General features: G+C 41.2%; 1 protein-coding gene across 2 annotated transcripts in view; it reads right to left on the reverse strand.

The window, feature by feature from the left end:
• The window catches only part of CNTN5 (contactin 5), a 3,039,905-nt gene that overhangs the window by 460,542 nt on the left and 2,552,641 nt on the right, over positions 1-26,722 (reverse strand). The window lies entirely within an intron of this gene.

Below are 26,722 nucleotides of genomic sequence, written 5' to 3' on the forward strand. Positions count from 1 at the left end.
CAAGGTCACAGATGTACTACAATCTTAGTATAATTTGTTTGACACAAATGACAATGAATGTGCAATATTTCATCCTAGATTGCCATTTCCGTGATGGTCATTTGGGCTTAGACAGCACACCTTTCATCATCGTATAAGGCTGTACATTGCTTCTAAACAGTTTTAGATCTCTGATCATATACTCTTCACTTGATTCCAGCATGATGCTTGACTCATATAACACATGTAAACATTGTGTTATATAAGAATATGACACCGCTATCCTCTCCAGAATTTTTTACATTCAAAAGCAATCTCAATTCAGTAGCCTGCAGAAAAGTGGGCATGGTTAGAAAAATTGTACATCGACCTGTCTGGAGTCTTGATTTTAGTGCAATCCCGAAAATCCTAGCATTCCTCAGAGAGCTCCTGGGGAGGTTTATCATTCTCTATTTGTTTATATTTATCCCATTTTTTTTAAACAAACTCATGGTTTTGCTTGGCTTCCTTTTCAGTACTAGGTTTGCCAAGAGGTGGTTTAGTAGGTCATATTACCAAATTAGTGCGTCCTAAGTATGTGAACACATCAGTAATAATTATAGATAGCTCGCGTTCACGACTTGTGTGACTGCTGGAAGCCTCTGGAATATAGCCAGAGATGTCACTTCTCCTTTAATGTTAGACAGAATCTTTAAGGAGGTCACGGGAAAATTTTCCAATAATTTCATGCCCAAATCCAGGGCAGAAGCTGCCCTGTGCTCATTCTGTATTTGTTTTGATCTGTCCCGCAAGACTGACATGGACAGAGTGCCATGACTGATGGTATAGAAAGAAGCAAAGACTGCCCACCAAGTTTGAGATTGATCTAATATGTGAACCATTCCATGTAGTAAGCACATAGTTAATGTTCGTCAAGCAGAAAAGGGGATTGAGGCTTTAAGGGCCGCACCGAGGGTCAAGTTCCTATTGTTAGTACAGTATGGGTGCAAATGGTCTGGGATACAACCCCCTAGATCCCAACATAAAACAAACAGGAATTTGTTCTATACATCAAACTTCACAAGTTGACCTCGCACTCCAAAAACAGTATAATAACCACGATATTAGTTCTTGGTAAACATTTGTTTTGTGACAAAGATGGAATCCAACAGTTCTCCCAAGAAAATTCCAAGTCAATTTTCTTCGTTTTATTCTTTCTTTTATTATTCAAAATTTGCAGATAAAAATAGCCAACGCGTTTCGTCCGTAACCGGACTTCTTCAGGGCTTAACGCAGTGTATCTTTATGCTACACGTCCCATCCGTCTTGATAGTTGTCTAATCAATGGAGTTTATAAATGTGTAGTTGGCAGGTCAAGCAAATCTAATAACATCCGTTCGTTAAGATCCAGTAGGCAAAGAGAAGAATAAAGTGTGTGCCATGTATTCGGCGTCGTCGTCTCGTACGTATGTGGTCGTCTGGTCTGCCGGTGAAATTTAAAGTTAATGTGCTGTGCTTGTCTTGTGGGCCCGTGAGGGGAAATTCAGTTTCAATTTGGTCTATATTTGGGCAATCCTAAGTGGAATGTCCTCGCGATTAGTGGGAACTTTGCCCATAACTGAATGAACAGTTACAGGACTTATTGTAGGAACTGCAGGCAACTGGGCTTGTACTAGCAGGCCAGGCCATTGTGGCACAGCCAACAAAGTGCATAAAACATATTGAGTCAAGCATCTATATAATGTAACCAGAGACTCGTATAATTCCCTGGTTTGCAAAAGATTAAACAAACACCCATATTAGGGTGTGGTGTGAATCCATCATTACTGAGGGAACCCATATGTACTGGTTGTATTTACATGTGGGATTGTGCCAAGGAACCAAGTATTGTATTCCCAGTAAGACAGTGATATTTTCATGAGTACACATGATCTGTATTAGGCTGATGGTGCAGGAGTAATATATGCATGAAATGTGGTTGAATTAGCATCCACAGCTGGAAAATCGATCCAAGAATAAAATACTTCATTTGGTTATACTCCAAAGATAAAAGCACTACCTACATCAGTAAGTCCCTGATGCATTACATATAACTGGACAGAAGGTTTGCAATTAACAGGAATGAAAACAGCGGGTGCAGTCCATAATAACACAGAAATGAAACAAAGTGTAGCACAACAATGGGTTATGCTTTAACACTTTCAAGCCTGAAAATTCACAGAATTTGGTGCTTCCTAAATACTGTGGAGGATTAACCCCCAACACTATGGACATCTACAGCGGTAGGTAGGTGTAAGGGGTATTATGGATACACACAAGCACTCAGGAGACCAGTGCGATAAGTACCCAACTAAGCATTGGTTGCGCCATGCTCCAGGATTTCTTTGCAAACAGAACTATACCTGGGACCACAGAATGTCAGTATGTAGGGACTGAGTCACCATACAATCAATACCTATGAGCCCCTCTCCAAACTAGCTCATAGTATTTACCAGCCCTCCTAACCTTCCAAGAGGGACAAGTAAGTTAGAAGAACATAACACTCTAGTCCCCTCTGGGACCCATGGAAACAGATCATCAACCTTTAGTTTTCTCACTCAAGAATGGCCATAATAAACAAAACAAGGATACAAGAACAGTTTACAATATTTCTTGAAAGTGTTGTGCTCTATTAGAATACATCTGCGCTGCAATTAGATAACAAATGCATTCCAACAGAGTGAAAAGTATTACAAGTAAACTATAAAAAATAAGAAGACCTACCTTGGAGAATTATATATCTGCCTCAGCCTGCCCTCACTATGGAAAAAACATCTTATATTATAAATCTCCGGGATTAGTGGCGAACCCCATTACTGTCATGCATAAATAGTTATTCTACATCTCAGCTTGTGTAGCTTTCTTGTCTCAGTACCTTTGCTGTGCTAGAATGTCTTCTCTCCATTTTTAAAATGGCATGTCTCTGGGTATATGTTACGAGGTGTCTTCTTGAAAACAGCAGATGTGAATGTATGTTGTCTCTAAATGGCAAGCTACGACAGCTAACCCATCACAGAAAGACTGGGCACAGTGTTGTTTGATCTTGTAACAAGATGTTCAGTCAGAGTTTGAACCAATAACAAAAACATGTGCAGTGTTTTTCTAAAACAATTCTATGGCACAAAAATAAATGTGCTAAAGGTAATATGTTCAAGGTAAAGCAGCACAAATGTGCAAGCAAACTAAAATATGAGCAATCTAAGCGATCCCTATAGAAAGTAGGTATTAAGGATCCACAGTCCGCTATTCAGACCTTCAGCCCAAATCCTCAGCAGTAGCCATTCCCTTTCCTCTCCTCATCAAAATGTTCACTGATCATTGGTCATTGCCTGAAGTTAATGTAATTACAAACCAACACAATTAAAATAGACATAATTTGTTATGGCAAATGTAGTCAACATATCATGGAATGCCTGCTTGTTTGTTCCCCATCACCACAAAGAAGATGTCTTGGAAATTATTACTGAAGATAAAATCTTACAGGATATGTGCATTTATTATTTACTCTAAGGGTTCTCCCTTAAAATATAAAAAAGGTAAAAGAATGGGGCAAGTCATTGCACATTATTAGTTCTATGTACATTTAGTTTACCTCTGTACTCTCTATATTGAGTATAGAGAGTACAAGTACATTGATCTTCTTAAAAATTAAAAAACAGCTTTAAGTACCTTCACTCAGTAGATTCAATGTACATCTTAGGAGCGGTTTGGGATCCCAACGTCCATTGTGTACAATCTGTTTCTAGTATTTCTCACCTAGGTAGATCACATACAGGTCTACTGCTGGCCAGAACTTCTATAGTCAACCTAGTGGCTCGGGTGTCAAATTCTTCACCATATGCACAGATTCAATGATCCTTTCTGTTGTAGACACTGGGTTCATGGAATGTAAAAACTACTGTATATATTGATATTCATATAGAAAGAAAGTATTTAGCAGTGGAGATCTAGACAATATCAGCAGAGTGGTGGGTGCAATGTTAGGGCAAGTAACACAACTGAAATGTTTTTTGGGAAACAGTATTCCTTTAAGAGGAGCATCTTCAGCTCTTTTCTGAAGTGGATAAGGTATTGTGTTTGTTGTATCTGTATAGGCATGCAGTTTTAGATCTTTGCTACATAGCAAGAGCACACCTGTCACTGTCCTGGCTGAATGCATGACATTCACCACCAAAACCTATAACCATGTGTACTAGGAAGGGTGGTTTGTTGAAGTTGACAACCTTCAATATTAAGCAGATAATCCTGAAAGTGATTCAGGCTTGCAAGTAGTGCCAATGTAGATGCTGGAGTGTGAGAGTGATCTATGTTCTCAGTACCTTAATGGTTTTTGCTGCTTATTGCATAACCTTTATAGATGTAGGATGGATGCCTGAATTATTAGTAACAATCACAATACCACCATATAGGTGCAAGAGAACCAGAACCTGGAAGGCACTTCTGAGATTGTTTTCTGCAAGGGGTGCTTTCACTTTCTGTGGAAGTGAGAGCTGATGGGTTTCTGTTTGTGTGTTTTTAGAAATGTGGGCCTCACAGCAGAGGTTTCTATTTTTGGGGAAAACACATGGATCATCTGACTTTGAAAGTAGGGAGAGAGTCCATCAAACTTCATTGAAGTGAGCCATTATTGTGCTCAAGCTTGTTTGTTGTGATCGACAATAAGGAAAAAATCTGTTTCCATGAGGTTCGGCTTCAAGATGGCCATTCACTTCTAGGCATGGATGGTGGGGAGCTATCCTTTAGCTGGCTTATGATACTGCCTCATGAGATCATCAAGTAGAGATGTGCCACATATTCATATGAGTAAATCTTCATGTCCTTGCCAGTTTATACAATTGAGCCTTATGATATGCACATCACACAAACGTGTTCTGATCTTAAGGGGTTAATTTGGATGGCCAGGTAACTATCTTTGGGTCGGATAACAAGACAACCTTTTGAGAACTGTGTCATCAAATTTCTTATGTGGAATACTGTTGTTGGCATAGTGATCAAGTGTACTAAATGCTGCCAAGAGGTACAAAAGGAGAAGAAATTCCCACTGCACGTGATGAGGAGGGCACTGGTCACAACATGGATAGTGCTTGTTCCATTTCTGTAGTGTAGCAAGAATTCTAGTACGTAGTCCTGAAGTAGGGCATTGGTCTTAATTTGCTTCTGACAATGATGAACTTGGTTAAGAAGGGGTGGTGGGTGATTGGGGACTGGTTTGAGAGAATGGCGGGCTTTAATACTGGATTTCTTCAAAAAGGAAGGACTTGGCAAGTAATTCAGGGAAAGTCCTATGTGTGAAAAGGCACTAAAAGTGTTTAAAAATGGCAGGACTCATTTACCAATGATAGATTTAATTATTGAATATGCAAAAATGTTTTCTTCATAGGATGCACCTTTAACTGCCTCCTATGGAAAAGAAGTTTAGGAGTTAATCAGTTTTCAACAGAAAGGAGGCTAAAATGTCCATTTGAGTGTGTTGTAGGGCAGGATTGGCGGTATGCTGGGTCTCAGTGTCCGCGATGCACCTATTGGTCTTTTTTCAATCATGAGTAGAAGATTGATCACATTTCACTTGTCTGTGAAAAGATGTGCTTGAAAGTTTCAGGTGGGACATTATTACCTTGAACTTTTCCCATCTTTGCACATGTCACTTATTTCTCAGGAAATATTAAATGTACTCTCAACGTGCCTTTCACTCACCTGGTAGATTTTTTTTAAATACCTCAAAGGGACGTATTCAGTCCTATCAAGAATCACTGCTTACTTTTATGATTATTTACTGCTTAAAGGATCAACATTTTCCTATGTTCCTAAGACTAAGAACTGCTACTGCAAGAATGCTACAATGTTCATCTCACTTCCAGGTATGCAATTCAACAAATTCAGAGAGAAATGTTATAATTAGTGAATGTTGTCCTTTTTAGGTTTTCAGCACTCACCAGTTAGCAAGCATAGAGTGTAAGCAGGACATACCCCACATATTCTACTTCCATTGCCGAAACACTGAGCCTGAGGGTTATGCAGGCATTAAGGTGATGGGAATGTAATTTCCCTATTCCGTGGCGAGTAAGGTCAGGGTTGTTCCATTTTGGTAGTTTAGAAGGATACACAGGCTTGTTGTTCCACTGGTGCCCACAAGGTGACACGAATGCATTTAGTTTCATACTTTGACATGATTACATTCAAGTGGACTGTAGGAACACTAAGTACCTGCTCTCTCATGTGCCACAATACTCCAGACTCAAAACCCAGAACCTTAGATCCTCTGAACTAACACTTGTCTCACTGTTACTCTCCTTCCTCAATGCTGATGGAAATTTAAATAACCTTTCTTAAAAGCAATTCTTGCCAATTAAAGCATGTTAAACAGGCAGAGATTATTTAACAACAGATTTGACTATACAGGGTTTGTCTCTCATGCACAAATGCCTGACAAATCAGTCAAGGACGACATAAACATTTTATGTTTTCTGCTATGCACACAGTTCCATGATTCATTTGATTTAAAACCACCCTAATTATTTTTTTTACTCATAGTGATGATACATGAGTGATAAGCAGCAAACCCGGAAATTCAATGGAAACCTCAGACAAAGTGAAAATATGTTTAGCAGCTATTGTGATAGGGGCCTAAAAAAACTCTTCAAAGAAATCTGGGAAGAAAAAAATGCTTGTATTTGGCCAGTCTGCTAACTTCTGTTCAAATCTGTGGTGGCCTAAGGAATTCAAATTTGCTCTTGAACCCTTTTGCAAAATTGAATCATTTTCAACGACAAACCATCATTTAAACCTCCTGTGAAAAAAAGGGTACCTGCAAATCTTTTCCTTTTAAATGTTACATGAAATATTTGTCCGCCATTTCCGTCTACCCAAAGATAAATGGTAGTTTGAGTTAAACTTGTTTTTATTAGAAATAGATTGAGTCATAGCAGACCTTTATAATAATACTCCTTTTCAAATACTTGCTATTTCTAAGGTTAAGAAATATCACAAATAGATTGAGTCTTAGCAGACCTTTATAATTGTATCCCTTTTCAACTACTTGCTATTTCTAATGTTAAGAAATATCACATAGGTGAAAGAACGTTCTATTCAACCTGAGTCAATAGGGGATCACAATAAATTGAATTTATTCTCTGCTACTTTACAGAAACTCAAATGGCCATTTGATTTTACAATGATATGTGTGGTAATTTATGAGCAAGAAGATATCAAATGTAGATTTAGATTAGATTAGAATACTTGTAGAGTGCATGGATGAGGCGTCCCAGCGCTGAAGCAGGACAGAGTGGGAAGCAGGAACTTTGGGCTTCTTTCTAACACTTGTAACATATGTCTGTGAGTTTGAGACATCTTTGGTAGTTTCAGATGAACACAAAAAAGACAATACCTGAGCAGGTCCTTATAGCTTAGGCAGTGAACTAAACTGGCCATTGAAGGCCGTGAGTGCTGTAGCAACAAATGATGGCCGAAATGCTAAATGAATCAAACATTCACCCCCAATCACGAGATTTGGGTTAAATTCCATTGTCCTTTTGCTCACTATGCAACCCCAGTTTGGACCTAGCCATATGCAAACCATTCTTGACCCAGTTCCTCGTGGTAACCGTCCAGCCCGAACTGCCAAGCTGAACCGGAAACAAGCATCCTGTGACAGATTTCTGGGTAACACCCCTCATCAGCCAGGCTAGCTTGAATCCAGTAGCACAGCAAGCAAGGGATCCACGCCCTGGGCATACTCATTCCACTTAGGGCAAAAAGTGCTGCGTCAAGGGTATGCCCGAACGAGGGTCCTTTGCTTGTTGTGCCACTGGTCTCAAGCTAGCCACGCTGATGAGGAGTAAACTGGTCCCAGGATGCTTGTTTCCAGTGTAGGGAGGACCTGCCCTGGCAGTTCAGGCTGGACCGTGCCCATGAGGAACAGGGTCAAGACTGATTTGTATTTGGCTGGATTCAAACTAGGGTGGCATAGTGAGCAAAAAAACTATGGATTAAATCCAGATCTGTGACTAGGGGTGAGTGGGAGAAAGGTTTCAGCACTCCGTTCATCATCTTGTTGTGTTTGCATTAAAGACCTTAGTCAGGCAATATTGGGCTGAGCTAAAGGCAATGGACAATGAAATAGGAGCACGTCTTTAAGGACCAATATAGCCTGCTGCAACAGGCTATTAGAAAAGTGTTAGTACTATTTTTGAAAATAGGTCTCCCAGAAGGCATAGGGATTAAAAGCCTGTGTGGTTCTCTGGTTGTTTAATGCCTCTACTTGCACAGCTCCTGCTGTACTGTGCATTGTTCAATAGTGTGGTGGGTGTGTGAATCCAGCCCTGAATGAATGAAGCAACACCAGGACTCGGGAAGGCATAGAGAGGGTGAAATGTTTACAGCACCTGCCTATCCCTCCGATCATTTTTTTTCTTTTGTTTGGTTAAGTAAGGGTAAAAAAAAAAAGAGCACAAACGATTTATGCCTAATGCTCTGTAACAACATGAGTCAAAAGAGGAGAGAGTAGGGAAGCTTCATGCTTTCCCCACCCACAGCCTCCACATAATACCCGATATCTTTAGAATAGGCAAAGTAGAGCCAAAGACTATGGGTTAAAGCATTGAAATATTGAAAGCACTGGGCGCATATTATGGCTGCGGGCTATACCAATTGTTAAAGGCCCTGTGTGATATGCCTGAGATGCAGGCAAAGCACTATATTGAGGAAGAGGGCCTTTACCAACCAGTATAGCTGAGGCAGAAGGGCTATAAGGCGATGTAAACATTCATTCCACTGTGGTTAGAATGTTTAAAAGGGAAAATGAGAAGTGATAGAACATTGGAATGTTGGAGCAGAAGTTCTGTACCAGCCATTACTCACCCTTGGTCACTCCACAGTCTTTAATTGCACTCTCAACATTCCAATGTTTTATTCCGCTGTAGTATTCTTGCAGAAGGCTTGTAGGTGTTAAGGAGGATTCTTGTAAAGAAGCCACATTCTGTAGAATATATGACGTTACAACGAATTCCGTTGCAACGCATGCCTTTACCACGCATGCGTTACAACGGAATTTGTTTACCACGCATAACATTTACCACAATTACTAGCGTGGTGACGTCATACGTCGTTAAGAGAAAGCGGAAGTTTATTTTCCGTTTTCTCTTAAACGACGCTGATACCCGACGTGACTTCAGGTGAGTTTCTTTTTTTTGGGGGGGAGACCCCCCCCAAGCCCCCCTTTTTTTTTACTTTTTACCTTTACCACATATACCTTTACTACAAACCTCGTAGTAAAGGTATGCGTGGTAAAGGCGTTCGTGTTAACCACGCATGCGTTGTACTGCATGCGTGGTTAACGATTTCGTTGTAAAGGCTTCGTTGTAATGGCCGTTTCCCCATTCTGTACTGTAATGTAACCATACCTTTGTAAAGGTAAGGCTGAATCCAAGTCAACAAATCTTTTAGTGTATTGTGCTTTTAGTAATTGTATTGTGCAATTTTTAAAAGTTATTATATAAAATACATCCAAGCCTCATACAATACAATGATTAAATTACCCCAGCACAGAACGTGAAAAAATTACAAAATTAAAAATCTATTCATCTGAATACCCAGAAATAGTTATTAAGAAGACGTTTAATTATTCCGTTCTCAGAACTGAGGCAAATCAGAATAATATGTGTTCAAGCTCCAAGTACACTTTAATTACAGATGGCTATTTTTTCCCCACCAGACTGACATTTGTAAATCCCTTTTGAGTTACGTGTGGGTGGCAGATTCAATCTAGGTCTAACAAATTAAACAAATATGACTAATACCTCCACTCTACACGTTGATAGCTAAACAGTCAGGCCTGGTGGCACCAGCCTCCTTGGTTGCACTGCCTTGTTATTAGCTACCTAATCCGTCAAAACTAAACTTAAAGTGTCTTAAATCTTAAAGAAAACCTTAGCAAAAGTAAGTTCTCTTTCAAAGCTGTCATCTGCAAAAAGATGGCCTTCCATTCTTTTCTAATCAGGCATGAAAGGCCTCTCTTATAAAGCTGGCACAACTTCAGGAAAGCCAATGATTGAACCTCACATCTGAGTTGGAAGAGATGCAGTGTGTTCCTTAAGCCACAGGCCTACAGTGGTTGGTAAATGAAGCTTCAAAAAAGAGATAGAAGCACTCATCATACTTAGGCATCGCATATTCATCTCTCCTATTGGTCAGCTAAAGCTTGATCTTTGTAAATATTGGAAGAGCAATAAGCCATCCTCTGTGGCAATTACTGTACTAAAATAAGGACTGGAAAATAGGTGTAGCACTTTATGCGTCACTCAAATTTGTTTTTCAATGCCGTTCTTATTAAGCACAATCTCAAATTATGAGTTTTAGTCATATTAATTGCCGTGCTCTACGCTGGCCCAGCATGAGGCATACATTGTCTAATTCCCTTTTGCAGGCTCTTGAAGAGACTACAGACAATACAAAACTCAATGGCAAAATTCGTTCTCAACCTCCCCAGACGGACCTACATCACAACACACCTCAAAAAGCTACACTAACTCCCAATCCACAAGATATACCAGTTCAAGATGCTGACCCACACATCAACAAACTAATGTCATTCCACCAACTGACCAGACACCTACATCTGCCGGATATATGATGTTACAACACGGACTTTTACTCCGCATACCGTTACAACGCGGATTTTACAACGCGGATACTGTAACAACGCATGTATTTACAACGCATTTTTTTACAACGCAGGTACCTTTACAACGCAGACCATTACAACGTAAGTATTGGTAAGTATATATTAAAATTAATATTATAATCGTAAATTAAATTTTAAAAATATAATTTAAGGTAATTTTATTTAATTTAATTTCCGTTAATTAATTTAATTTTAAATTAATAATAGATTATTTTTACACTGTACCCCTGTACCCCAGAAACTCAAAACTGACCCTCAACCCCCAAAATAATTTAAGTAAATTAATTTAAATTAATTTAAATTAATTATTGTAATTTTTGAAAAAAAGTAATTTATTTTCACCCTGTACCCCTGTACCCCAAAAACTCAAAACTGACCCTAAACCCCAAAAAGAATGTAATGTAATTAAAATTAATTTATTTACTATTAAATAATTTAATTAAAAATTAATTTTAATTTACCCTGAACCCCAAAAACTGAAAACTGACCCTGAACCCTAAAAATACCCCTTTACCCAAAAACTGAAAACTGACCCTGAACCCTAAAAATACCCCTTTACCCAAAAACTGAAAACTGACACTGAACCCTAAAAATACCCCTTTACCCAAAAACTGAAAACTAACCCTGAACCCTAAAAATACCCCTTTACCCAAAAACTGAAAACTGACCCTGAACCCTAAAAATACCCCTTTACCCAAAAACAGAAAACTGACCCTGAACCCTAAAAATACCCCTTTACCCAAAAACTGAAAACTGACCCTGAACCCTAAAAATACCCCTTTACCCAAAAACTGAAAACTGACACTGAACCCTAAAAATACCCCTTTACCCAAAAACTAAAAACTGACCCTGAACCCTAAAAATACCCCTTTACCCAAAAACTGAAAACTGACCCTGAACCCTAAAAATACCCCTTTACCCAAAAACCCAAAACTGACCCTGAACCCTAAAAATACCCCTTTACCCTAAAACCCAAAACTGACCCTAACCCCTAAAAATACCCCTTTACCCCAAAAATATAACATTTAAAAAATAATTATATACTTACCAATACTTACGTTGTAATGGTATGCGTTGTAAAGGTACCTGCGTTGTAAAAAAATGTGTTGTAAAAACATGAGTTGTAACAGTACCTGCGTTGTAATAGATGCGTTGTAACGGTAGTGCATTGTAAAAAATGCGTTGTAACAGGTGCACACCACATCTGCCTCCATCTTCCTCGCAAAACGATCCACCGTGGCAAATGGAGAGGACCATTCTTCTCTCTCCTGGCATACAAAGCCTGGAATGACCATCACATGCACCGTAAGGCCACTTCAGAAATTCAGGAATGGAATCAAGACCTGAGCTGTTCAAATGAACAGTGCATCGCTATGCAGCAAGCGTCTCTAGCGCCTAGAGACCCTCACAGGTGATTTGCTGGACTCTATAAATACTGATTGACAGAATATAACTGATATATCATGTTTAGCTTTGTGAACACATATTAAGGCCCATAACATCAAATTATGAAGACGTCTATCTAATAGCAGTACACTACTTGTTTAATTAAATATTAGCAAAAAAGTTAGGGTACTGTGGAAAGCAATTAGATCAAATACAACTAGAAAATGGATTAGGGGGTTTAGGAGTTACCAAGGGCTGCTCATGCTCTTGAGTGATGTGCAATACCTCAGTAAATAATTATATTATACCTTTATTACAAGTGGGATGGTAATAGATGAAATATATATCACAGGCAATGAAATGTAACTCCTCTGGGATGGAATGTATTGCATGTGATAAATTATGAGTTTTCTTCCAATAAAGGGTACTAACACTCAGATTCTGGTGCTTACTGAGCCGAAATCCACATGCCCAGGTATTTACTGTGCATTTTCCTTTTGATAAATTCTCGCAGTTTTTGATCAACATGTCATACCGCACATATCAGAATTTACTAGCTAACTTGTAATGAGGGCATTAGCATGCGTATGAGATGACTAGGGCAGTGCGATTATTAGATTAAATTTGCTACATGTTGATAAGAGGTGGATAATATTCTAATGATCATATGTCAGCAGCCTTACATACTTAAATGTATAAAAATACAGATACTAATAAATATAATATAAATCAAACAGAAAGTGGAGTATAGAAAGAATAAAGCAGATAAGCAACAAGAGATAGATACGCATAGTGTAGAAAAAATGAACGGAGACCGTAATTAAAAAGATGTCAGAATATTATTGCTATAACATAAAAATTGGCTCGGACGATGAACGGACCCCTTTAGTTGGGCTTTTTTACGTGCTTTAGTTCAGAAAGAGGCCAGGTACATGTAAGGCTGAGTTAGGTGACTATAGGTCTCATGTCAACACTGTCTGTAAGAATATTGCCGGATGGAACAATTCTTCCATTTGTCTTTGGTATGCATTTTACAATTAGGCTACACTCAATTACACATGCATGTTATGATCATCCCTTCTATGTCAAAGCCACATTTTTTATGCAGAATTCATTATGGTTGAGTTCCCTAGTTATTTGCTGAACTTTAGCCTACAACAATGGAGACAGACACAATCTGCAATAAATTATGCATTGATTGTTAGCCACATAATGTTTCTTTTTTCCCCATCAACGTTAATTAAAGCACAGTTTTTGATGTAATGCTTAGAATCAATACCCGTCATTAAATGCGTTGTTAATATTACATCTCATCTGCCATGACCGAAGTTATACAGGTACCAGCGAAAAATTATAATTAATGGTTCCGACTGTAAGATATTCGTGTCTAGGAATGCATATTTCCTTGTTTATTTTCATACCTGTTATCTGTAGTTTTTCTTTTTTTCGTGTAAATGTTTTTTAAAATGAGTTTTCCATACTTACCCTACAATTAAGACTACACGGAGTTACATACTTATTTTCCACACCGTTTCCCTATATTTTTCCATCCTTATATTTTTCTGCACATAGCATCACCACAATTAGAACTTTCCACATCTTTATGTGAAGGGTCGTGGTGAAGCTATTTGTTAGCCGCCATACGCGTTATAAAGATGATTTAACGTGCCCATACATTTACTAAGAACAATTAGGGAAATTCCCATTGATGTGAGCTGCAACTTTCAAGGCTCTGTGAATGGAGACAGCTATTGTGCCTGATGGTGGAGGAAGACGGAGATTCATGTTCTGTAAAGTTCATGAAATAGTAATAATTCTGGTTATTTACTACCTTTCTTATGATGATTAATTGTCAATTCCATACAGTACCGTTAAATATTTTAACACCTTGGAATCTTTCACTTACGTAGTATTCCTCTGGGTGATAATTTGTCATGTGTGCCAGCCAAACCGGTTCATCCATATCAGTTCTAAATACAACTACTGCATCTTCCTAATCTTCTTACATAAAACACTAAGAGTCCCCTGGAAAAAGTAAAAATCTGGAGGGCGTGTCCACGCATGTGTTACCGGATCCATGACAAAACACTACTATAACCAATCTAAAAATCTCACAGAAATATTTATGCAATAATGCACACAATATACCGTAAATGACGTCAAAAAGTGGTCTCCATCCCCACATTCTTATAAAAGCAGAAGTTAACTTTAAAAAATGTAGTTCGTGTGGCCTTGTTTTGACCTTTAAAAAGCCATTGATGACTAGGCTTTAAAAAAAAAATACTAATAAAAATAAATTAAGCATCAGTTGCCCATACCTACCAGAATAATGCACTTCGGCAGTCCCTCTTCACTTCCTAGGATTCTTTATTCACAAAGCTTGGCTGACATGGCAAACTTAGGCTGTTTTTCTATTTTCATAGCTGCTAAGTTTCTTAGGTCTGTAACTAACTTCTACAGGCCAGGTTTTTTCGTTGAATTCCAAAATTTCTAGTCCTGGTTTTATAGTGGGATAAATAAGACCACGATTCGCAGAATACATAGATACATCTGGACTGGAGCAGCTGTACACACATAGACCTGGTGATCCTAGCAGGGCTGTATTTCCGTGTGCATATATTATGCCTTCTACATATGGGGAAATGAAGGAGGAGCACTTCTAAGCACACTAATACTATGTGCCTTATGGGCAAAGGCTGGAAGTCTACAACTGTGTCATTACAATGCATCAGTGGGTGACCTACCTACATACATATTGTCAAGGTCAAGTGGTGGATGTCTGCAATTTCCTTTGTTCAGACTCGCACCATAGTGGAGTCACAATGTGTACACTACCTAGCATTTGACCGTTTCAGACATGGTAATGAATCATAATCATGTACTCACACATGCATTTTGCTAATATACAGCTGTTCTAGTAGGCATGCACATGAACATGCAAACTTATTGCTTCATGTTCCCTCCGTCATGATCCCAGAAGCGAAGAGCAGCTGAATTTCTTCCTGCTTCCTCATCAACAAGGGCAGCATCGAATGGCCGAAAGGCTCTGCTGCCTAAGAGGCAGTCTCAAAATTACTCGGTCAGACAACCCTGTCCTACATCTGAGCCTACCCTGAAAAATATTAAAGACTTCTTTGGTACATTCAGTCTCATCGCTGCTGTACAGATGGTCTAGCAGGCATGCATTGTAATTACTTTTTTCAACAGAAATACCCCCCAGTATCATCTTCTCAACTTAATGTCCAAATGAGTTGTATACACCATATTAATTGAAAAAGCAGCAGCTTGCAGTTTCAGTTATTTTTTTTCAATGTTCATACAGATTGGTCCAGGGGAGGGGACGATTATGTGATCAACAAGTACTGTTTCACACTTTAGATCCCAAAGGTACTCGAGTATGACAAAAATTGCTGAACTGAATTACAGTAAAGTTGGGATAAAAACTCTGTGCAGTAAAAAAAATCCTTCTGTGGTTTTGTGTAAATCCGCGGATTAATTCTTGAGATATTTAGTTCGAAAAGATGAGGGCTGGGACTTCAAATGATTATTTTTTTAATATATTTGGACGTTCATTTACAAATTATTTAAGATTCATATGAAGGCCATTTTAAATTGCTTGAGACCCATCACAGGCAATTTTTTAACCTGGTGTGTTACTGTACCTCGTTAAGATGATTCTGGGCTGTTTAAGCACAGAGTACATGATTCCAAGAAGTCCACTCTTTCCCAAGTAGTACACTTTACCGTAAGTGGCGAAAAAATTGCCAGCAGAGCGATTTCCATTTCACCCTGAAGTGTGAAAGGCTTTCTCTTGAAAGGAATGAAATGAGATCCTTGTAAATGTAAAACTCTTAATTGGATATTTACATGGAAATTATGCATATGCTGCAGGCGGCAATCATACAGCAAAGCATTATTATTACAAGCGTTGCAATAATGTCCAGTCACATGGAACCCGGCTCTCCGCGCGGCAGCAGGGCCCTTAACAAAATAACTACACCATTAAGCAAGAAAACACCTTAAACCATATTTAGAAGGCAGGGAGGGTACCATTGTTTCCAAAAGACTGCGGTATTTTTCATCACTGCTCCTCATGAGTCATTGCATGACTGATGGAGGCTGGCGTGATTACTGTGTGGTACCAAATGAAACACTCTTCTCGATAACTAGTCATTGAGGAGAGGTTTAATCTTGCATTTGTATTTTTTTTGATGGCTGTACATAATATTCAATAAAGGTCAGGCTGACACATCTTCAAGTGTTTTAGATTATCCTGCATTGTACTGCTCAGTGATTTAATGTGTGGCATAAAGATTTAACTGCAAGCAAGTGTCCATGCTGTGGCTATAAACCTCTATTTTCTAATTCTATAAATATCCTTCTCAAGAGCCATTTTCGGCTTCTGTCATACATTTTTATGCAAAAGGCGCTGCGCAATCTTCTATCATCTAAATGATAGGTTTCTTCAAGAACAATAGGTCCTTCTAATGAGTTCTGTTTCTTTTAAGCTTTTTTTCATTCGCCTCTCTTGCCTGAGTCTCTCTGATGCATGGGGGTGCACTGATGCAGTTTGACAGAGTAATGTCAATGGGTATTGAGATCTGGGGCTCTCTTGAAAAGATTTGGGGAACCCAAGCATTGCACCAGTCACTGTACTTAGAAATTACCTCTGACTGTGCCCATTGCTGGGGTAGGACTAAATGTCGCCCCTTAAAGAATGTATACAATAAGCACTCAACGCCAACATTGTCACTGCCTCGATACCGCCGCGAGAGTCAGGCCTGTAGCTTCCCGCCCGCCGCGGTCTCGCCTGTTTCCCTCAGCCGTCCTTCAGCTCCAGACGCCAGTCGCAGGAATAGGTGCGAAGTCGGGCAGGCCACCGTCTCTCAGTGCTCAGCCCCAGCATCAATGCAACCGCACCGCTGGTATCAGCAAAGGTTCCGGCAGCAGTTTATTGGTCTTAAAAACTTATCTACATCTCAGGATGGGTATAACGGATATTTTGCGGCCCGGTGCGGCAGGAGATTCACTGGTGTGCGGCCATCTTTGTCGCGCGCCACCTAGAGCCCCCCCTTAAATTTAAAACTTTAAACATTAATCGAAACTCTAAATGCTTGCCCAGTGGCATTGCTCTCAGGTAAATTAAAGTGAAACGATTGTTCTACTAACTACAAATATATGTGTATTGGATGTCCACATGTCAGCATTAGCATTCTAGATGATGACATCATCGTTGTCAAGAACAATCTTGAAGAGGTTCACTTCTACATTATGGTTTTATGTTCAATACAGATCATTGTTTTATTTATTTTACTTTGTTTTGAAAACCGAGGTTTTGGTGAACACTTTGAAATATTGAGGACTAAACAGAGTTCAAATATACAGCTTAAGGGCATGAGGAACACCACTTGGCTGCTGTCTGAATCTGATTAGAGACTCTTTTCTTAATTTCCACCATGTTGTGTTACATTTTCATATAGACCATCATCGAAACATTTACTGAACCTATTGCTAAGAGACACTTTAGCCAATAGACAGCAGGTGGAGCAGAATGTCTCTGTTTGCAATAGAATGTTAAGAGACATGGACGTTGACATTTTTTGAAGAATGTGGAAATTCAATAAAGTTATGAAGAAATCAGTTCTTATAGTTAAATTTGGTGGACTTCTTGATGCCATTCGTCATGATCAGATTCAGGCACTGTCCAATCATTCTTATTTTTACTGTCTGGTTGTTTGACTTACGCCCCAGTATAGACAGTATAGAATACGGATCCAAGATGCACAGCCCCTTGTTGAACGGTTAATAAGGTTTGCACTGGAACTGTATTACCATGTTGGAAGACAGGATATTATGACAATATATATGTCTCTCGGTTTTACTGGGTTTGGGAATCTTCTGTTCGTGCTAATGTTAAACGAAACTAACTTTGAAAGTAACTAACTTTGCTAGCTAATAATAAACTAATATCATAGGAAGAGTTTGAAACCTTGGCCTCTGTTGTCAAGTCTGGGTCCCCAAAGTTTGGAATAAGTCATGGGGTATTGAGTTGCCTTTATTAAAAAAAAAAATCAATGCGGACCATACAGAACTGGGCTACTATTGACCTATGTCTCTACTTCTACTTCCTGCTAAGATCTTAGAGAGATTTATCAACACTCAATTGTCTGCATGCATTGAATAGCTGCAGATTTTTTACTAGGTTCCGACTCCTTTGCCCATCCTTTAGCATAGAAACAGCATTATTTCCAGTATTAGATGACCTTTGATTGTTTGTCGATAATGTATGATCCTCTGCCTTGGCTTTGTTAGATCTATCAGCAGTTTTCAATTCGATCTCTCATGTCAATCTGCTGACCACACTTTTTGAGGTAGGGGTAGGTGGGTCTACACTTGACTGGTGAAGAGCCTATCTAAATTCTCGTTCTCAAGCGGTGTTCATGGACCCTTGGTGCTCACAGTTTAAACCTTTAGGATGCTGTTTACCTCAAGAGTCTTCATTAGGCCCCACCCTTTAAAACATATGTGCCCAAACACTTGCTGATTTGATTCACTACGAAGGCTTCAGATTTATCAGCTATGCAGGCTCATACTCAAATTGTTACAACTCTGATCTTTCACTTAGTTTTCAAACCTGTGTTATTCGGGGTGCAGGGTCAAGGCTGATTTGCATATGCTGGGTCCAAACTGGAATGGCATGGTGAGCAAAAAAGCGATGGATTTAGGCCCAGATCTCTCTACTGTACTGTATGACATTGTTCTGCATTCTGTCCATCGATTGTTCTTTTTGCATTTGTCACCCCGAGTGGGACGGGTTTGCACAGACGTGGGTCCTGTGCTCTCCATGCCACTGGAGTTAAGCTATCAAGGCTGATGAGGGCTGAAAGCCTGAAACCGGTCATACGATGTTTGTTTCCAGTCCAGGTAGGACCTAGCCTGGCAGTTTGGGCTGGACTGTTCCCATTGGGGGCAGGGTCAAGACTGATTTGCGTATGGCTGGGTCCAAACAGGAATGGCATGTTGAGCAAAAAAAACGCTGGATTTAGGCCCAAATCTCTGTACTGGGGTGAATGTACGACATTGTTTTGCATTCTGTCCGTCAGTTGTTCTTTTTGCACTTTTATATAGTTGGCATTTTCCTACCCCATATGGAGCCAGTAGCCTATTCCTGGGTCACATGACTGGGTGTAGCTGGCAGTTGGACTTAGTTTATGCCTCTCAGACTCCAACATAGAGGGATTAGGTGTGCCTGGATGGGCCATCACTGGCAGGATGGGGGGCAGAGCTGGGCACAGCACCACTTGCAACTGAATCAGCAGTGTCCTGCCATCACGCAAAGGACTTGTCATTGTTCATGCAGGTAGGCAGGAACCAGAGCAGGGCAAGCCGGAAATTTCAAGCACTTCAAGAAACATCTTCTGTTCACTTTCTGGCCTGCCCTGCTGATTGAGCCCTGTTCCCCTGCTGTACCCAGGACTACCAGAGTGATTCTGAGGGCTACCTGGAAGGCCTTCTAATCACAGCATCAGGAACAGAAAAGGCTCAAATCATCTTGAACCCATACCTGTTCCCAGTCTAAGTCAGTCCTAACCCCCAAGTAGTGTCTAGTTCTGGACCCTTGGTGGTGGGTAAAAGAGGACCAGAAAGCCAAAATTCAAACCTTTTTGGACTAAAACTGCTCTGAGAACCGAGAGGAGATTGAGACCAACCGGTTTGTGTGTCTGCCCAAGATGCATTGCAGGTTGGCCTGACTTCGGTGCAGCTCCTACTAAGTTCCTATACACAGCAGTAAATCTTGTACAGCGGTTCTTTTCCAAAAAAGCATCTGGCCTCTTGGAACACTCGTTGGCTACAATCTCCATCCTCATCCAGCTGGAGATTTCTGACTTCCAAATTAGAGACCAAGTCTGAATGAAGAAATCTTCACTGCGACTATGTCCTGTAGCTCCCCGACGACAACACCTCCTCCTAGGACACCGCCTCCAGCCTTGCACCGCTGAGCTTTAACTTCTCAGACAACTTTTTGCTGACATTTCTTCTAAGTCCGAAAATCAATCAACTTTTTTAATTCGACTCGTGCTCCATCACGGTCCGTCATATTTTTTTACGTTGACCCGGTCTCGCACAACTAGATGTGTGTGGTTGGCTCTTTGATCTTGTAAGCGCTAGATTTTACCTTAAACTTTAGAAATTCATAACTCGGTTTCTACCAATTGGGTTTTTGGTATCAAATAATTTATTAACATTTAGTCTGTTTTTCTCAATTGATATGGGATCTTTCTTGAATTGTGTTTTTACTCCATCACAGTTTATGTGCTGCATAATACTTTACACATTGCTTCCAAGTTAAGCTTGACTGCTTGTGTTCCACAATACAATAGGGTTATTGAAGGGGTAATTTAGTGACTTTTGAGGTTTACTCGGACATGGATTGTGAGTGTTATTTGAGCTTGGTTTATATCCCACTCAACCTACAACACCATTCCTCACAATCTGCATTATGCTAATTAGAATTTTAAGAAAAATAATTCCATCATTATTTGCTGAAACTCATCCATTGTTTTTTCAAGCTACCATTTTAGTAGACTGGGCTATGGGAACCGCCTGTTTCTGGGCTGTTCTAAAAGTATGATGTTGCATTTACAATGTATCCCAAATGCTGTGGCCAAGCAGAAGTAGTTAGGACTTTCAGTGTCAGGGCAACTTGATAAGTAACAGTGAACTTTAGAAGACCGTATTACATCACATTCCATAAGAGCTATGACACTCAGACAGTAGACCAACATTTGTGATTTCCCTTAAAAATTGTAATGTGCCTTATTTTCACCTAAATGGCTTATTTAACTTTATTGTATGGCCATGGTAGATGCCACAAAAAATGCACCAATGGTCTGGAAACTAAGGAGGAGATTTTCAAATAGGTCACCCAACGCAGTGCAGCCCCCGCAAGGCTGTGCTGCGTTGCGTGACAGGGAGGAACCAGGAGAGCACCATATCTTCAGAGATATGCCTCTCTCCAACCCTTTCCCTTGCACCAGCACGGATTTTAGCTGCTATGCACCATGCACACACCTTACGCCGTAGTGCTAGAATGTGTGAATGTACACCATAGGTATTGTACAGGAAGGGCAACCTTCCTGTACAAAATAGTATACTAGGCATAGTGAAAAGCCTGATAAGCACAGAGATATGAAAGTTTTTCTCCTGTTAGCTCCTCCTTTGAAGGGCGTTAACTTTTGGTGCAAAACCATGTTTACAAATCTTTGTAAATATGGTTTTGCGTCAAAAGGCATGGGTGGTTGCATGTGAACACCCATGTACCACTCATGTAAAACCTTCTCAGTGCAAAGTAAGGCAAGCCGTGCCCAGAGCGTCCGCCTCCCCATTCCGCCTCCCCCCATTCCGGTCTGAAGCCTCCGAGATCATCTGCGGCATACCCCAGGGATCCTCCCTTAGCCCGACACTGTTCAACATTTACATGGCCCCGCTCACACAAGTCGCCCGACAGCACGACCTCAACATCATCTCCTACTCCAACGATACTCAACTGATCCTTTCCCTCACCAAGGACCCCCATCACCGCCAAAGCCAACCTCCACGAAGGAATGAAGGCCATCGCCCACTGAATGAAGACCATCCGTCTGAAGCTGAACTCGGACAAGACTGAGGTCCTCATCCTCAGCTCCAACCCCTCAGCCTGGGATAACTCCTGGTGGCCGATGGCACTGGGAGCAGTCCCGACACCCATCAACCACGCACACAACCTGGGAATCATCCTCGACTCAATGCTCTCAATGACCAAGCAGGTCAACGCTGTGTCCTCCTCCTGCTTCAACACCCTCCAACATGATCTACATATGGATCCCGACAGATCACTATCACTCACCACAATCTCGACATGCTCTTTCTCATTGAGACCTGGTTTAATGACTCTTCTCACACTTCATTTGATCTTTTGTTACCTACTGAATACTCTATCCTCAGAAATGATGAACAGGCAAGATCGGGGGAGGTGTTTCGAATATCTTCAGAAACACCCTCCAAATTAAAGCCTTTCCCACCACCCTCTTTCGCACCTTTGAATGCCTTTCCCTAGAACTCCAAGTTCATCATGGCTCACCCTTCAGGTTCCATACCATCTACTACCCGCCTGGTAAATGCTCTTCCGTCATGGAGGAATTCATCGACTTCATTAGTGACCAATATTCACAAAGCGACCAGCAGATCTTCCTAGGCGATTTCAATCTCCACTGGGGCTCCGTGGAAGACTCGGCTGCAAACAAGCTTGCAACCTTTCTCTCAGCTAACAATCTTGCCCGACACTGCTCGGAAATTACACACGCCAAGGGCTCAATTCTGGACCTTGTTATATCCACATCAGATCAGATTACCACTGCTTCACCCATCCGTGTTGACTGGTCTGACCATTTCCTCATTCCCTTCTGTTTTCAACTCTCTCACATTTTAACCATTGGCCAACCTAAAAGAGCCTCTACGTGGTTCTGCAACACAAAAAACATTGATCTTGAGACTCTATGTGATTCTGCTATGCGTTCACTTCCTAGTCTAGACCCAAATACGGATGTCAACGATCTCACTACACTTTGCCTCTCAATCCTCGCAGTCGAAATCGACAAGGTTGCTCCACTCTAGCAAAAAGAAAAGACCCACCCCATCAGCTTCTTGGTTCAACAAAGCTCTCTATATTAAAAGGAAAAACCTTAGAATCTTGGAGAAGCACTGGAGACAATCTCCATCCACCCCCAACCTCTCTCTTTTACGTTCAGCAAGATCCAAATACCACAAGCACATCACATTTCAGATCCCTCCTCGATTCAGCTAAAAACAGACCCCAAAAAGTTTTCGACCTCATAAAAAACCCAAATTGTTCTCCTCAAACCATCAAGCCTGAGGATGCTTTAAAGAAAGCAACTGAGTTTGCTATATTCTTCGATCAAAAGGTAAAATCTCTGGTGTAACAGTTCACCCACCCCACCCCCATCGAGGAGCGAAAATCCTTAGTCACTTGGCAACACATTGCGCCATCTCGGAGGAGGATCTCCTCAAATGCATCCGTGAAACCAAACCCTCCAACCATTCTTCTGACCCCATACCCAGTGGCATCGCTATTGATTTCTATACTAACACTCTCTCCTACTGGCCCAGGCTAGTCAATCTCTTCCTCAGCCAAGGATCCCTCCCAGTTGCCCTCAAAACAGCACAGGTACCCCCCTTCTAAGAAAACCCTCTGCAGATTCAAATGACCTCAATAACTTCTGCCCCATCACCAATCTCCCTTTTCTTTAAAGATCACAGAAAAATGTGTTACAAAACAACTATCCCAACACATTATGGACAATAATCTCCTCAACATGATCCAGTCGGGCTTTATTCAAAATTGCAGCACTGAAACAGTGATCGATGATGCACTGCATATTCTCGATTCGGGGGAATCATGCCTTCTGATTCTTCTTGACCTCTATGCAGCTTTTGACACTGTTAATCACAACACCCTCCTTAACATTCTTCAACAGACAATGGGCGTGGAAGGCACAGTACTCAAATGGTTTGCCTCTTTCCTCTCGGACAGATCCCAAATGATTAGGATTGCGAACAGGCTCTCGTCTCCACTGGTGGTTGGTCAAGGCATCCCTCAAGGTTCTATCCTTGCTCCCACTCTGTTTAATCTCTATCTGGAACCACTAGGGAACCTCCTAAGCAAATCTGGAATCCTCTACCATCTCTATGGGGATGACACACCCAAATGTACCTCAAGGTGTCTTCCCCTCATGATCTCTCACTACTCAGCTCTACTCTCAACGCTATTCACAAATGGATGTTAGTGCACCAACTTATTCTCAATCCCTCCAAAATGGAATTCCTCCACTTATCTAGCTCTCTCTCTCCCCGCCTCCTGTTCAATCCTGGATGGATCAGTTGAATATACTCAATAGTAAACCCATCATTGTGGACTGCGCTAAATCCTTAGGTGTCATACTTGATAAAAGACTCTAATCTCACACATGAATTCCATGGCCAAGAACACACGTTCTCCGCTGCGCCTTTTATGGGGGATTTGTCGGTTCTTCCCGGAGAATGACCTAAAAACCTTGGTCCAATTGCTAGTTCTCTCTAGACTGGATTATTGTTATTCTCTTCTGGCTGGCCTTCCCAAATTTCACCTCTCCCCCCTCAAATCCGTCCTCCATTCAGCAGCTCGCTTCATTTCAGGGTCCAAACGAAGTGACCACATCACTCCTATGCTGTCTTCTCTTCGATGGCTTCCCATGTGCATCACGCACAAAGCTTTGCACTCTTCCTCCCCTCGCTATCTGGCGAATAAACTGAAATTGTCTGGAGGCTTAAGACCTTCTCGCTAAGCGGGAAAGTTCCTTCTTGAGCCCCCCTCCTTCAAAAGGGAAAAATGTATGGCACAATCGTTCTCCGGTAATGCGGTGAGAATCTGGAACTCGCTTCCTCCTTCGCTCCGTGCCATCACCTCCACCCAGATCTTCAAAGCGGACCTCAAATCCCTTTTATTCCAAAGACACCTTCAGAACTAATTCCCTCCTTCTCAGACCCCGCCAGGAAGTTCTTTAGTCATTGTAAATTTGTCACATATATTTATATATTTTTTTGTACATCCTGTGCTTGCTGCGTTTGATATTGTGTTCCTTTTGCCTGCGTTGTTGTGATTCTATGGCCTGCTATTTTTGGCCAGGAAGTTCTTTAGTCATTGTAAAATTTGTCATATATATTCATATTTTTGCTTGTTTAGTCTGTGCTTGCTGTGCTTGAGATTGTGTGCCTTATGCCTGCATTGCTTTGGTTCTATGGCATGCTATTTTTGTTTGTTCCATTCCTGTAATAGTTCTCTCATGCAACGTAACTGGTTCTATTGTAAAGTGTTTTGACACCTTCGGGTAAAGCCTGCGCTTTATAAAAATGTATTAAATAAATAAATAAATAAAAAACAGTCAACCAAGCCCTCGTCAGCAGCAGACTTGACTACGGAAACGCCCTCTATGCGGGAACCCCGACCGACCTCATCAAACGACTACAACGCATTCAAAAAGCCTCAGCACGACTGATCCTCGACATACCACGCCACGGCCAAATCACCCCGCACCTGCGGGTCTTGCACTGGCTCCCCGTCAGCAAGAGGATATCCTTCAAGTTCCTCATCCATGCACACAAGGCACTCCACAAGACCGGCCCAGGCTACCTCAACAGACTGCTCTCCTTCTACATCCCCAACCACCAGCTACTCTCCACCGACCTCTCACTCGCCACCGTCCCGCACATCGGAAGAACAACCACCGGCAGGAGATCCTTCTCCCACCTCCGCGCCAAGACATGGAACACCCTCCCATTGAGCCTAGGACAGACCCAAGACCTACTGACCTTCAGGAGGTTGCTCAAGACCCGGCTGTTCAATCAGTAGCGCCCCAAACTCCCCCAGCGCCTAGAGACCCTCGCGGGTATGTAGTGCGCTTTACAAATGACTGATTGATTGATTTGTGCTGCTTTGCGCCACGTAAAGGGTGCTTTCCAGCACAAAACAACTTTTGCACTGAGAAGCAAATGGTAGCAAAAAAAGAATCGAGCTGGTTAGTGTCAGCAGAAAGGAACTGGTCTTATCAACGAACGGTCGCTTAGCATGTTTTAGCCATATGGGCAGGGAGCAGGTCTTCTACCCAAATTAAAGGCATATTTCATAGGTGTTCTATTAATTTCAAAATGCAAAATAGGGTGTCAGGAACTACCACCATTAACTCTAAAGTCCACCCCAGACTGTCTGGCTCAATCCTCAACAAGAAAGAAACTAGTGCAGCACTGACAGAGGGGAGGATGCCTCATCTCCATAGAGGAGGATTGCATGGGGAAGTGCCCTAGCTCCTCCATTTGAAGTGCAGCTGAGGTCATTTTAATTTAATAAACTTGGGAAGGTCTGTAGTAACTCAAGACATGTACTGCTAGGCTCAGGGAATTTCTAAAAAATGGCTAGTGCACAGGATAATACTAGCATCTAAGCAGCAAATCCTCAGAACATTTCTGGACGTGGGAAGAGAGGAGATTGCATTTCAAAGGTTCATTCTGAAAGCTGGAAGAAAGACAAACTGAAGGCCTACTGCTGGTACCCGGTGTCTGTAATTCCACTCTATGGGTCAAGTAGTTCAATTCCTGTTACTTGTTTCAGGGACACAATTCCAAAATGTCACAGCTTACCACAGAGATTAAACCTCCGGAAGCTGTGACTGGAGAGAGTGCGGCCCTATTCAAGTAAATGCCCTCAGGACTGAAGTGGTGTTTGTGCTCACTTCTTGTGTGCCTGTGGCACTTTGGTTTTATAGAAGGAGTAACAGATGCTTGTATATTCCTTGCTATTACAGATCAATCCAGTGTCTATTTTACACCAGTGTGATTATGGTGGGAGGGAGATGGTGGTACCCCTTAGCAAATGATCAAATACTTTGCCTCTGCATCTACACCATATTACAGAAGCAGGTGTAGTGTCAAGAGACCCTCAGAAGGTGCACTAACTGTGTGCCACATTAAGGGGTCCTTTGAAAGAGGATTGATGGGAACCACCAAGGCATCCTCCAGCAGGCAGGTAAAGTCATTCACAACACCCTTCTGTCTGTCCCCTTTGAAATGCAG

Source organism: Lissotriton vulgaris, chromosome 8 (assembly GCF_964263255.1).
Source record: "Lissotriton vulgaris chromosome 8, aLisVul1.2, whole genome shotgun sequence".
NCBI lineage: Eukaryota > Metazoa > Chordata > Amphibia > Caudata > Salamandridae > Lissotriton > Lissotriton vulgaris.